General features: G+C 40.9%; 1 protein-coding gene across 26 annotated transcripts in view; it reads left to right on the plus strand.

Annotated features, from left to right (window-relative positions):
* The first annotated feature begins 513 nt into the window (after positions 1-513).
* Positions 514-14,036, plus strand: part of MEF2A (myocyte enhancer factor 2A) — a 151,509-nt gene continuing 137,986 nt past the window's right edge. For 8 of the 26 annotated variants that reach the window (XM_054450768.2, XM_054450771.2, XM_054450772.2 and 5 more), the window contains exon 1: positions 525-1,127. The gene's annotated coding sequence lies outside the window, so the exon portion shown is untranslated. Of the gene's footprint in view, positions 1,128-14,036 lie in introns of all 26 variants that reach the window. The other 18 variants (XM_054450775.2, XM_054450778.2, XM_063653041.1 and 15 more) reach the window with 7 other exon arrangements.

Here is a 14,036-nt window from a genome sequence, read left to right on the forward strand (position 1 = left end):
AAGTCACGATAAGGAGGTTGCTACTGTCCTGGGACCTGGGGAGCTCGGCTAGCCAGTCCGAAAGGGCCTTCTCGCCCTCGAGACCCCTTCAAGTCCCTTTCTCTCCGGGCCCGGGTCCCAGAGTCCTCTTGTGCTTGCTCCTGAGGGTGACTTGCCCGTGCCCCGGGGCGAGCACAGGTGCGGCCCTGACCACAATGCGGGCGTGGCGAGCCGACATCTGGGGAGGCCGACGGCGCCTCGAGGGAGGGAGGGAGGGAGGGGCCTGGCCCGGGCGTCCCGAAGGACCCGCCTGGCACCAGACTCCGGGCGGCAGCCGGCCTCGCGCCCCGCCCCCGCCCCCGGAGCCCCGCCCCGTCCCGTCGCGCCGCCCCGCCCCGCTCCGCTCAGCAGCCTCGCCGCCCCGCCACCAGGGTTGGCTGCCCTGCGGGCCACGCGCGGCGATTTGCCACGCGCCGCGTCACCGGGCCGCTCCCGGCTTGGGCTCCCGGGGGCCGGTCAGGGAGGTGGCGGCGGCTGAGCGGCGGAGCGGGGGCGGCAGGGCGCGACGCCGCCGGGCCGCCCCGCCCTGGGAGGCGCCCGGGCCCTCATCAAGTGACCAGTATCCCTTCCAGGAGAACACGGTCCTTCAGAGGAAAGCGAGCTCCAACCCGCGGCCCCGGCGCCAAGCCGCCGTCATCTCCTTCCTGTGCCGGGTGATCGTCTCCTCACCCACCCGGAAAAACATAGTCCGCCCCCACGTCCTTGTGGAATAGCGCCCGCTTCCAAGCACCGTGACTCTCTTTGCCCTACCCTTCTCTTTCCCATTCCAATTACTCTAGAGCCCACCGAGAGGATAATTCAGCCCTGAAAAGAAACTGATGGGGAGAAGCGAGGAAGGGAACCCAAGAGGGAGGGGAGGCAGGGCTGCGGAGGGACACCGAGGCGGCGGACGTAGTGCGCACGCGCAGCACAGAACGAGTTCCGGTCCGGCCGGGGCTTGTCTCCTAAAAATAGCCCCGGTGTGGGGATCCGTGCGCGGATGTCCCGGCGAGTCCCGGGCTGAAAGAGGCGGCTCCGGGCGGCGCGGAGCGCTGGTGGCGGGCCCGGGCTGCGGCGTGTGCGCGCCCGCCAGCTGCTCCGGAGACACGGTGAGGGCCGCGGGCAGCGGGGCTCAGTCCGCGGCGCCGGCAGTGCTGGAGGGGGGCGGCGTCTCGCTTAGGGGGCCGAGTAGGGGTTGGGGTGGGGGTGCTGGGGCGGGGGACGGCGCGGCCGAGAGGGTCGCCCGGGGGGCTCCGGGGACCCCTGGACGAGGCCGTGTCCGGCTTGGAGGGGGCCAGGGTCGCGTTCGCGCATCGGCGGGGCGGGTAGGGTGCTGGGAGGCGGCGAGGGGTGGTTGGGTCGGGGTCGGCGCTGAGGAGCTAGGCGCCCGGGGAGGTGGGGGCGGGGTGCCCTGAGGGCGGGCCGGGGGGCTGGATGGGGCTCGGCTGGGCGGGCCGAGGGGAGCTCCGTCGCGCGAGCTGGTGGCGAGCAGCCTCCCCGGGCGCGCACCGCTTGGGGCCGGGGGGCGGTGGTGGACGTCGCCTCCTTGAAAGTTGAAGGAGTTCTGTGGAGACCCCGGAGCTTCTCCGGGGTGGTGCGCTCCGAGGGCCCTTTCCTTCCCCTTTTTCCTCCAAGTCCGGGGGTCTCCCCGAAGGGATTAGCCCCAAGTGCGGGGGGTCTTCTGCCCTGTTGGACTTGAAGAAGTTCCCCCACTTCTGCTTTGGGAGGAGATTGGTCTAACGGGGCGAAACGCTTAGGTACGAATTCTGTGAGTGTGTAGATGTCAGTGGCGGGGTCGGTGTTTGGGGCGGACACCTGCGGTTGCGGACGCCCGATCGTGCGGGGAGACATCGTGGGGACAGAGGGGCTGCACAGGGAACCGCTGGCTGTCCCCCTGCCATCCGGCTAGATCCCAGCACGCAGAAAATATTTTTTTGTGTGAGAAACTTTGCTTTTTGGCTCGATTTCATGCCTTTGAGCAGTGAGGGTTAAAGTAAGTGAGATAGTGCAAACAAGTTTGGAAAAGGTGAGCAATCCTGAATAAGAAAACAGTTTTTCTTTAAAAGCGTAACTATAGAATTGTTGCTCACATCCGAAATAGATTCCTGAGCTGTGAAGCGAGCCTCCTGTTACGGTCCAGCAGGGAACCGTGTGAAGCTTGAATATAACAGTGTTAACCTGCGTTTTAGTTTACAGTGAGATTGGGATTCCAATAAATGCCCTATTAGAAAGGCCTGCTGTGATGTGTTAACAATAGCATATGTATTTTTAAACAAACATTGTCTTAACATTTTTTCGGGTTTTTAGCACAGTATGTTTCCCTTGTGTCTTGTATCATCTATTACTGTATGAAGAGGAGGTTTTCTAAAGCTGTAATTGCGTGTACATTACCCAAGAGTACTTTACCTTTAAGAATCCAGCTGTGTTGTTTTGGCAACTGCTAAGTACTCTAGTTGTCAGTTTTAAAATCTGTGTTACCTTGGCAGTTCTTGAACAGTCTGTGGAAAAGGTAAACAAAATAGTTCTTTTTTAAACATACAAAAATGACATTTCTTTTAATATGAATTTAGGAAGTGTGGATAAAAATGACTGCATTGTGTCTTTATGGCTTTTGTATGTACAGTGTGTGTGTGTGTGTGTATGTATTTTTGGAGAGCTCAGTCTCTATTTCTTTTTCTGTAAATTACAACTTTTGTTTTAGGGAGTCAAGAGTTTTCACTAAAGCAGATGCCGATTTAGATTAGTTTATATTAAATGTCATAAACACACACTTGTATATCATAAAACATTAAGATCAGTATTTGTTATATATGGTGATGCATTAATTGACAATAGAATCACCTTTATTTTAATTCTCAGTGAGCATTGTTGCAAAAAGTTGTGATAATGGTGTTACAATAATCCAAAGTACTCTGAAGAGCTAAAACTGGTGATTTGAATGTTTGTAGACTCTAGATTAACAGTTTTGTTGAAGAGTGTGGTTCCAGTAGCTACTTAGTGAAAACAGTGACTGTGAAGTAATGGTGACCTCTCTAAACGCAATTATTTGCTTACCTATTTCCTTTAATTCACACTATGGTTATATATAAAATTGTGGTTTGATTTCATATTAGAACGAAAGTGTTAAAATTACACTTTTCTTGCCTTCAAAAGTTTTTTAAAAAATTAAATTCTGGGGGGTGTTCAGTGGAAGGAAAATAGCTTATTGAGGCCCAGAAATAATTGTAATGTCACCATGTTGAATTATGGTTTGAGAATAATTTCCTTCTGTATTCTTAGATTTGTTTTCATATGGGTATGTGTGACAAAGTTTTTTTTGTAAATGCAGTTGGAAATAATCTCTTAAAAATGTTAAGTTGTTTCAAATGGTGGTGTTATGTTTTTCAAAGCAATTTCATTACAATTTGCCTTTTCCATCATTCATTGTGGGTTAATATTAATTTTATTAATATTCCAGCAATAGTGTCATCCATTAATTGGCTACCAAAAAGAGGAATATTGAATTATATTCTGAGAGTGGTTAAGAAATTATGGAAATGTTTATTAGAATATGATTTTGGAGTTTGAAATAGTCTAGTTAAATCTTTTCAGTAGATTTGTGTTCTGATTTAGGAGGAAGAAGCTATGAACAAATTTGTTACTGAAAAGCAGCATACTTGTCAGTTTGGAAAACCATCTTTTTTCCTCCCTTTGCTGCTTTTAGTCTGGCAAGAAGAATGTAGTGTAATATACGATGATGATGGGCCTGGATTTGGGGGCATTTCTAATTTCACATATTCTGTATTGTCAGACCATGCCCCGGTTACTCATGGTACATATGAATGTTTCAAAGTCTAGCTGAAGTTTTCTTTTATGCGATGACACTATGAGAAAACCATTTGTGGACCGAAAATGATCACTATTTCTTTTTTCTAGATAAGAAAGAAAATCTGTGGAGTCTTAGTTAATGGAGAAGTGAGTGCCTTCTCTCCTAATGTTTAAATAATAAGTGTAAATATGGAAATCAGATCACCCTTTAAGCTGGATAACCTCGTGCAAGAGAATGCTTTTAACATGCTGATTTGTAAGCCCCAGTAAAGGAAGGCTGCTTGACTCTGTAGTCAGATCTTGATTCAGATCCAGCTCCACTGCTGACAAAGTTGAGATATCTCCTGTAAAATGAGATAGAATTACACTACTTGCCCCGTGTTGGAATTAAATGAGATAGTGAGTGTAAAAGTTCTAGCACACTGCCTGAAGCTTAACGTGCAAAAATGCATATTGCCTAATCTCCCTGCATCCCTTCTGGCTTTTATTTTTTCTTTCCTCTGAAGATTATATAGGTACCCTGCGCTGTACCCATACGTTTAGTGTTTGTGACCAAAAGGATTTCGTATAATGTGTCAATAGAGAATGCTTAATTTGTTTTGGATAAAATATCCCAGCATCTTAAATTCATTGTCAGATTATACATAAAACGCTTAATTGGCTGTTTTAAAACGTTAGAATTTTGATCTTCAACCATAGTTTGTTTCTAATCTCCATAATCTCCCCAAATATTTTTCTGAAGATTCAAGTTAAATATAAATAGTTTCCCAATCTTCAGTGAATTCTGTCTTTTAGGGATTGTCTGTGGGAGTGGTCTCTAAGATACGGTATTTAAAATTTAAAGTTAGAAGAATACTTCTGTAATCTACCTTGAATAGGTATTTTAAAATAGCTTAATTTCTGAAGAAAAGTTTTTAAATATTTTAATATTGAAGGTGATTTTAATATTTTAAAATAACTTTTCTTTAGTAGTTAATCTGTAGTTTTTTAATACTTTTATTTGGTGTGAAATTAATGATTTTCTTGTGTATAGTTTATCTGTGTGCCTTATAATAAATGGACCTTGTGTCCAGTTTATTATAATTAAGAGTGTAAATCCATTTGTTAATTAGTGAATCTTACACATAGCACACGATATAGGTTGGTACTTATTTAATAAGTACTAAATTTTTATCTAGATGCTTTATACTTTAATAATATTTATATTTACTGAATTTAATTGATATTTACTGAATTTAATATTTTAATTATATTAATTATCTTAGTCGAGATGAAATCATAAGCATATGAGTTAAAAATATTAGCTCCTTTGTGAGGTGGAATACCATATTTAAACATTGGTGTATGAAGGCAGGTAATTTACTTCATCATTATTTTAACAAGTGATGTTGATAAAAGCCAGAGGAACAAATATGGGTGAAAAACATATTAATTAATCAAACTTCTGGTAAATACCAACCCGGGCATGTCTTTTTATGGTTGTCTTGAATTAATACTAATTTTACTTCCTTACACAAAAATATAAACTTCAAAAACAAAAAGAAACAAGAAAACATAAAAACAAAACAAAGCAAAAACAAAATAAAACAAAAACCTTTAATATATAGACTTAAAAAATTTCTCACCATTATTAAAATTATATGCTTGAGAAATGTTTTCAGTAGTGGTCAGTAAGTTTATACTGCATGAGCTGGACGTTTTTACTTTGTTACTTGCGTGACCAGCAGCATGCATGTGCAGGTTGACTTGGATTCATTTGAGGCATGATTTGTGACATTTGGAACAATAGGCTGCTTCCCATTCGACCTGGTAAGAGAAATTGTAACTTTTGGGCTTAATAAAACAAGCTGCTCTTGCATTGACTAATAACTATATTTGCCTATTTCACCTCTCATCCTCATCCTTAGCTGTCCATCTTCTACATAGAAATTGGAATTATATTTCTAAAATTCAGATCTATATGTTATTTCTTCTTAAAGGAAAAAAAAACAACTTTTGAAGGCATATGAGATCAATAGAGTGGCAGTAATGTAAGGGATAGAAGATTGGCCTGTAAAATCAGACTTCCTGGCTGGGCGCAGTGGCTCATGCCTGTAATCCCAGAACTTTGGGAGGTGGAGGTGGGCAGATCACCTGAGGTCAGGAGTTCGAGACCAACCTGGCCAACATGGTGAAACCTCTTCTCTATCATCAGGAGTTCGAGACCAACCTGGCCAACATGGTGAAACCCCGTCTCTACTAAAAATACAAAAATTAGCCGGGCATAGTGGCTCACACCTGTAATCCCAGCCACTCTGGAGGCTTAGGCACGAGAATCGCTTGAACCCAGGAGGCGGAGGTTGCAGTGAGCCGAGATCGTGCCACTGCACTCCAGCCTGGGTGACAGAATGAGACTCCATCTCCAAAAAAAACAACAACAACAACAGACTTCCCATCCTAAGTTAAAATACCTACTGTTCTTACTGTGTTCTTATTTAGTTACTTACACTTTGTGTTCTTTGTGTTCTTATTTAGTTACGTACCCTTTGTGTTCTTTGGCAAGTTCTTAAGATTTTTGAGGCTTAGTGTATAAAATAGTAATTATAACATTATTTCATACAGTTTTTGAGAGGATTAGATGAGGTGTGTATTATAAAGTGCAGTGCCTGGTATATAACCTGCATTAATTTTCCTCCTAACCATTACCGTCACTACTACTACTGCTATTGCTGTTAATCATGGCGCACTTGATAATATGATTCCATCGTGTCTTTTGAGGCTCATTTTCAGCCATCACCTTTCAGTTTCTATGCCCTAGTCAAAGCCAACTATTAGCGCTAATCTGAAGAGGCCACGTGTTTTCATACTGATGACTACTACTTTTATTTCTCCAGCCCAGACTTCTCTTGAGTTTGATATTCACTTGGAAGTCTAGTTGGAATCTCAAATATAATATAAATGATATGGCTAAAATATAGCTATTTTTTCCCTCTCCCCCAGCCTTCTTCCTACCCCTAAACCCTGGTGTCTCTGCTGGCATTCCCCATATCCATAAATGGCAGTACCCAAGCCAAAAACTTAAGGCATTATTCTTGATTCTTTCCATTTCTCTTAAGTCCAATCCATCCCCACGTCCTGTTGCACCTTCACAGTTTGTCTTGAGCAGTCCACTGCTCTTAGTCTTCGTTGCCACCTCTTTATTTGAAGCCGTCATTCTCTTGCATGAAGTACTGCAGTAATTTTCTAAGTGGGCTTCTTCTTTCTCTTCTTGCTCCACAGAAGTTTTTTTTTTTCCTTCACACAGAAGCCTGAGAATCATTTTAAGAGCCTCCATTGGATCATATCATTTCTCTGCTGAAAATCTTCTGGTGACTTGTCACTCCTCTCAAAATCAAGTCCTCCGTTGTGTGCTCTCAGTGGCCCTGAATGATCTTTTTCTCCTTCTCATCATTCTCCCTTCTTCACTGCATGCCAGCCACCGGGGCCTCCCAGTGTTTCCTCAACCCGTCATTCTCCCTCCTTCACTGCATGCCAGCCACCAGGGCCTCTCAGTGTTTCTTCAACCCGTCATTCTCCCCCTCATTCACTGCATGCCAGCCACCAGGGCCTCTCAGTGTTTCTTCAACCCGTCATTCTCCCTCCTTCACTGCATGCCAGCCACCAGGGCCTCTCAGTGTTTCTTCAACCCTCTGCACCCTTTCTTTTTGTAGGGCCTTTTGCACCTTTTGTACTCCCTCCTTGGGATATTCTTCAAATGTCTGGCTTGGCCAAACACTTTGGCTCAAATCTCACTTCTCATTCAGAGGCCTAATCTGACCATCCTATTTAATGTTGCAGTCTGTCATTTTACTCTCTTACACAGATTATTTCCTTCAAGACAATTGTAATTTGTGTATACCTGGTTTGTTTAGTTATTGCTTATTTATGGTATTTGTCCATTACCTGAATATAAACTCCATGAAGGCAGAGGCCTTGTACATCTTACTCTTAGCTGTATCCCCAGGCATAGCATGCTGCCTGGCGTTTGGAAGATAGTAAATATTTGATGCTTCTGTATCTTTGTGTTTTTGCCAATGATTGGAATGCTCTCTTGCACACATAGTAATAGTTATTGAACTACTTATCCTTTAAGTCTTAGCTCAGATGTCGTCTGTGATACCAGTTTTAATCTCCTAGACAAAAGTTTTTTGCTCTTGCTCTTGTGTGCTTCTAAAGCCCATGATACATGCACTATTTGTAAAGTAAATCCCATGTTAGGTATTTAGAATATTATAATTGATGTCACTCTCTTCTATTAGGCTGAGTTGCTATGTCAAGGACCAGCTGGCTCTTCTGTGTGCTCAGTATCTACCAACCAACTATCATAGTAGATATAGTGAATTCTCAGTAAACGTTGAATTGAGTAGAAGTTGTCCTAATCAACGGAAATAACCAACCGCAGACCAGTTTTCCCAAATCACACTTTAAAAATCATAAAGGTACTTTCCAGATTATAATCTTACTTTATGTGTTTTCTATTAACATATGGTCATTATTCTAAGGGCAGGAATTTGAGAGCTGTGGAGCACAAGGGGCATTTCCTCAGATTCTATTTTGATTTCTTGCCGGGCACTGAGTAGCCATCTTGTCTGAGGGAAGTATTTCCAGTTTGAAATGCATATCTCTGTTGTTCCTTACTAACCAACATCCCTTCTGGCCCTATTCCTTCCCTCTAGCTTATCCAGCTAATTTCGTATGTTTATAGAAAAGCTCCAAGTTGAGGGAGGAACCTTATGGAAATTAACACAGTATACATGAAATACATTACTAATTCAGCTGTATTGCCAATGAAAATACATCAAAGAACTTTTGTGGTCAACATTAGGAACCCAGCCACCATTTGTAATAGTGAAAGTCATTCCCCATTCTAAATAGCTGACTTACAAGTAGGCTTTTGGAACATATCCCATTTGTAAATTGGGGACACCTTTGGCAAAATGTTTATTTTGATACTGAAAACCTTTTTATTAATGGTGTTAAACCTAATTGATGATATGGATTACAAAGAGAAAGGGAGAGAAGAATCTAGGAGTTAAGATTTTGTTTTTGTTTTCTTTCAGAAATGACTTAATTTCCACAAAGTGAAGTTTTAGGGTTGACAGATTTTTTTTAAAATTTATTTCTGAAAAAAAATCAAACCTAGAGAAAAGTTACAAGAATAGTACAATGAACTCCCATTTATATCTGCCGCAGATTCACCAGTTGTTAACATGTACCACATTTGCTTTGTCATTCTTGCTCTCTTTTTATATTTGCAGAGTGGGTACAAAGTCTGGAAACAGAGATTATTATTTTATTTACGGTTTGAAACTCCTTGATTACATCTTCTGCCTAGAGCAGCTATTACCAGCCTTTTTGACACCAGGGACCAGTTTTGTGGAAGACAATTTTTCCATGAATGGTTGGGGGAGGGGATGGTTTCAAAATGATTCAAGCACATTACATTTATTGTACACTTTATTTTCTATTAGTATTACATTGTTATATGTGATGAAATACTTATACAACTCACCATAATGTAGAATCAGTGGGAGCCCAGAGCTTGTTTTCCTGCTACTAGAGGGTCCCATCTTGGGGTGATGGGAGACAGTGACTGATGATCTCATCAAGCATTACATTCTCATAAGGAGTGCACAGCCTAGATCCTTTGCATGTGTGGTTCACAGTGGGGTTTGTGCTTCTGTGATAGTTGAGTGTTGCCGTTGATCTGACAGGTGGTGGAGCTCAGGTGGTAATGCAAGCGATGGGGAGCAGCTGTAAATACAGATGAGGGTTCACTCGCTGGCCTGCCACTCATCTCTTGCTGTGTGGCCCCATTCCTTACAGGCCATGGACTGGTACTGATCTGTGGCCCCGGTGTGGGGACCTCTGGTCTAGAGTATATCAAGGATGCAAGTTTATTTAGTTAAAGTCAGTGGCAAAACATCACAGGTATGATTAAATTCAGGTTATATACAGGCATAGATGGCAATGCTATGTTAATGCACTGTGTACATTTCTAACAAGGAAACCTGATATGTTATCATTAACATATCAGGTATTGTTATGTAATATCAAGAATCCACTGTGTGGATCTTTTTCCTCATCTCCTTTTTTTCTCTTTTTTGTTCTCTTCCTATTAAAATTATTTTTATTGTTGAACCATTTGAGAGGAGGTTGCACACATCAAGTTCCCTTACCCCTAAATGCTTCAACTGATATCTCCTAATAAGGGCATATTCTTACATTAGTATGGAGGATTCAAGAAATTTAATATTGATCTTATTGTTTAATGTACAGTTCATGTTGAAATGTCTCCCGTAGTGTCAATAATATCCTTTAATATTTTTCCCATTCCAATATTATACAATGCATTTTAATTATATCTCTTGTATTGTTTAATCTGAAACAGTTCTTCAGCCTTTTTAATTTTGGGGTTTTGTAGAGTACAGACCCTTTGTTTTGTAGGATGTCCATCGGTTTGGATTTGTCCAGTTGCTTCTTTGTAATTAGATTCAGGTTTTGCATTTTTGGCAAAAATCCCATGTAAGTGATGGTATATCCTCAGTGCATCACATCATGAGGCAGTATGGTGTCATTTTGACCATGTTGTTGATGTTTATTTGGACCACTTAGTTAAGGTTTTACCTGCTAGTTTTCTCTATTACAAAAGGTATCATAGTCCCCTTTGTTATTACTGAGTAATCTGTTGGAGACACTTGGAGACTGAAAATTTCCTCCTCCAAACGCTTACAGAATGGTTTTAGCATTCATTGATTACTCTTGCCTGAATCACTTATTACACAGAATTGCAAAATAGTGTTTTTCTAACCATTGTTCCCTCTCCATTTATTAGTGGGCATTCTAGTCTGTTTTAAAGAAGACCTTGTCCTATTCATTTTGATATCAATATGATATAATAGATTCTTTTTTATTAAGTAGGTTGTTTTCTATTACCTGCCAGTATTCATTTTGATGTTCCAAATTAACCCACATTTGGTTAGTGGAAACTTCTTCACGTTAACTCATTGGTTGTTTTAGCATGCCCCCATCATTGGTTGAGCACTTTCTTGCATTCTGGACCAGTAAGATATTCCAGGCTCATCTTATGGTCATCTCCTGCTGTTGTCCTGGAATCAGTCATTACATTATTTCAAGTTTTCCTTTATTGGGTGAGAGTATTTAGAAACCAGAAACCAGGCAGCAGGTATGCTGTTGATAGTGGAGTTTCATTGTTTTAGAGCCCTTTTGGCTTATTAAGCTAAGAAATTTTGAATTTATGCTGATTCGTCAGGCAGTAGTTTGTAATTTCTCTTTATAGTCCGAAAACTCCTAGGAGAAAACCGTTTTCTTTGAAAATGTTAACAATTTAAATAAATACTTTCACCGAATTCTTCTATTTAATTCTACAGTGGTTGGGTCTTGTTTTCCAAAACATATTTTAAAACAGGAGTATGAATCCTGTTTTATATCTTTTACTTACTCAGTGAATATGTTCATAGTGTCTTGAGCGTGGTTGATTTGTCTTGAACAAGGTTGTTGTTTATAATGTATAATTATAATAATAACCCAATATTATTTTTATTACTTTTATATGATAATGAACTACTCCTGTATTTGTTATAATATTTTAGTTAATTTTATGGAAACCTTTCTTTTAAGTGAAGTGTTGATTTTACATATTTTGTTTTGATAACTGTTATTCTAGAAGAAACATAAACTTTAGTTTTTTTTTTTTTTTTTTTGAGATGGAATCTTGCTCTGTCACCCAGGCTGGAGTGCAGTGGTGCAATCTTGGCTCACTGCAAGCTCCGCCTCCCAGGTTCACGCCATTCTCCTGCCTCAGCCTCCCGAGTAGCTGAGACTACAGGCGCCTGCCCCCACGACTGGATAATTTTTTTTCTTTGTATTTTTTAGTAGAGACGGGTTTCACCCTGTTAGCCAGGATGGTCTCGATCTCCTGACCTCGTGATCCACCCACCTCGGCCTCCCAAAGTGCTGGGATTACAGGCGTGAGCCACCACGCCTGGCCATAAACTTTAGTTTTTAATTTAAAAAATTTAAAAGCCTAATTCCTGAAATTAAAGTATATAATTAACGAACATCAAAATGCCTAATCTTGGCATTGCTGTTATACTGTTTTGTTCATTAGCAAGTAAAATAACCTTTCTGGGCATCACTTTAATTATACAATGATATGATAGCTAGATCCTTTTTAACTCTGTGTTACAAACTGTATATGTAATTAATGTTAAATTGTTTATGAAAGTGAAATTAAGTGCTTTAAAGCATAGTGGAAGGAATATTATGCTTCTGATCCAGGAGTTATTGAGTTCAAATTCTTTGTAACTATTGTGTTACTTCATCTTATATATTTTGTTTTTAATAACTGTTATTTTAGAAGAAACATAAAGATTTATTTCACAGTTTGAAATAACTGGTAACAACTGGTAACTTCATTACTTTATTCAGTCCACTGGGCTAGGTGCTGCGGAATACCAGTGAGCAAGGCTTGGCTTTCACAGTCAGGGGGGAGTGTGGACATAGATGATTTGTGCTTGATTTTGGTGTGTAATAGATGTGTACAATGCAGAGTACACATCTGCAAGGGTAATTAACCTAGTTTCAGGAATGCCAGGAAAATAAGCTTTAATGTTGGACAGCTGTATAACCATAATGTAAATGCCAAAACCAGGAAAGTAATACTGGTATGATACTGTTTACCTTTTCACTATGAAAACCTTCTTTTGAATTTAATCAGTTTTTCTTCTAATGATGTTTATCTGTTCTAAGTTTCAATCCATAATCCCACATTGCATTTATTTGTTGTGTTTCTTTAGTCTCCTGAAATCTGTGATATTAACTCATTTTTTTTGTTGTTGTCTTTATGATCTTGATGCTTTTTTGAAGAGTACTGGTCATTATTTTGTAGAAGGTCTTTCAATTTGGGTTTCTCTGATGCTTTCTTATGATTAATGTGGGATTATACATTTTTGGCAATACACCGAAGTAATGGTGTCATATCAGGAGGTATGTTTATATCAGGGGCCGCACGATGTCACTGTCTTATTACTAATGATGTTAATCTTGTTCACTTAATTAAGGTAATATCTGCTGATCTCTTGTCTGTAAAGTCATAGTGTAGTTGATAAATATTTTGGGGGAGATACTTTGAGATTATGCTAATTTCTGTTTTTTCTTTCAACTTTCATCCATTCACTTCAGCATTCATTGCTGGAACTTATCTGTGATACTTACTACTGTAGTATTAATCTCATGGTGATTTTGTGATTTCCTTGTTCCTTTCTCATCTATTAAAATTCTTCAATGAAGAAGTGTCCCTTCTCCCTCGTTTATTTATTCATTCATTTATATCAGATGGACTCAGAGGTTTTTATTTTGTAGGTTGCAATCTGATGCTGTTGCTTATGTTGCTGCTCAGATCGTTCTGCTTTGGCATTGAGAGCTCTGTCTGGTTGGTTCCTTGTCCTTTTTACATGCTCCCTTCCGCTTCTTCACTTTCTGGTACTGAAAAGTTTCTGAGAAACTTCAGGCTCATCTTGCATTTTACCAGCTCCAACCCTGTAATCATCTTCTTTTCCACAAAGCCCTGGCTCCTTGTTTTGGGGGATAGCATTTAGAAACCAAGATCTGGGTACTAGGACTGCCGCTCATTGCTACTGGGGAGTCTTTTTCCGTCTCAGCAGACAGAGCTAAGAAATATGTGTGTATACGAACCCACACATTTACTCACATCCACAGTCAATTCTGCTATAATGCAGCATATTTGTTCCCCAAAATGACTATGTATGCGTAATCATGCAATGAAAGCCACAGGGTTCGTGTGATCAATGAAGTTAGAGAAATAGCATTCAAAAACTTTGTCACTGACACATTAAAAGAAAGGATAGGAACTTAAACCTGATTAAAACAGTGACATGGTTTTAGACATGTTAAATCATTAAGGAATATATAAGTACATGATAAATGTGTTACTTTACCATGAAAAAGGCATGAAGTTTGCTTATGTGAGTGTCCTAAGGTGTGTGGCTTTTGAGTTACTGTGAAATGGTGGAAGGATAGTTGTCAGATGAAACCTAACACCAGATGTGGATACATGGGGCTCATAACACATGACCTGTGGTAGCTCATCTTCATTTGAATCAGTTCTTTCTTGGGTGCCTTGCAATTTAGTCTTCATTTCTGTACTAATT

The sequence above is a fragment of the Pongo pygmaeus genome, chromosome 16 (assembly GCF_028885625.2).
Source record: "Pongo pygmaeus isolate AG05252 chromosome 16, NHGRI_mPonPyg2-v2.0_pri, whole genome shotgun sequence".
In the NCBI taxonomy this organism is placed as follows: Eukaryota; Metazoa; Chordata; class Mammalia; order Primates; family Hominidae; genus Pongo; species Pongo pygmaeus.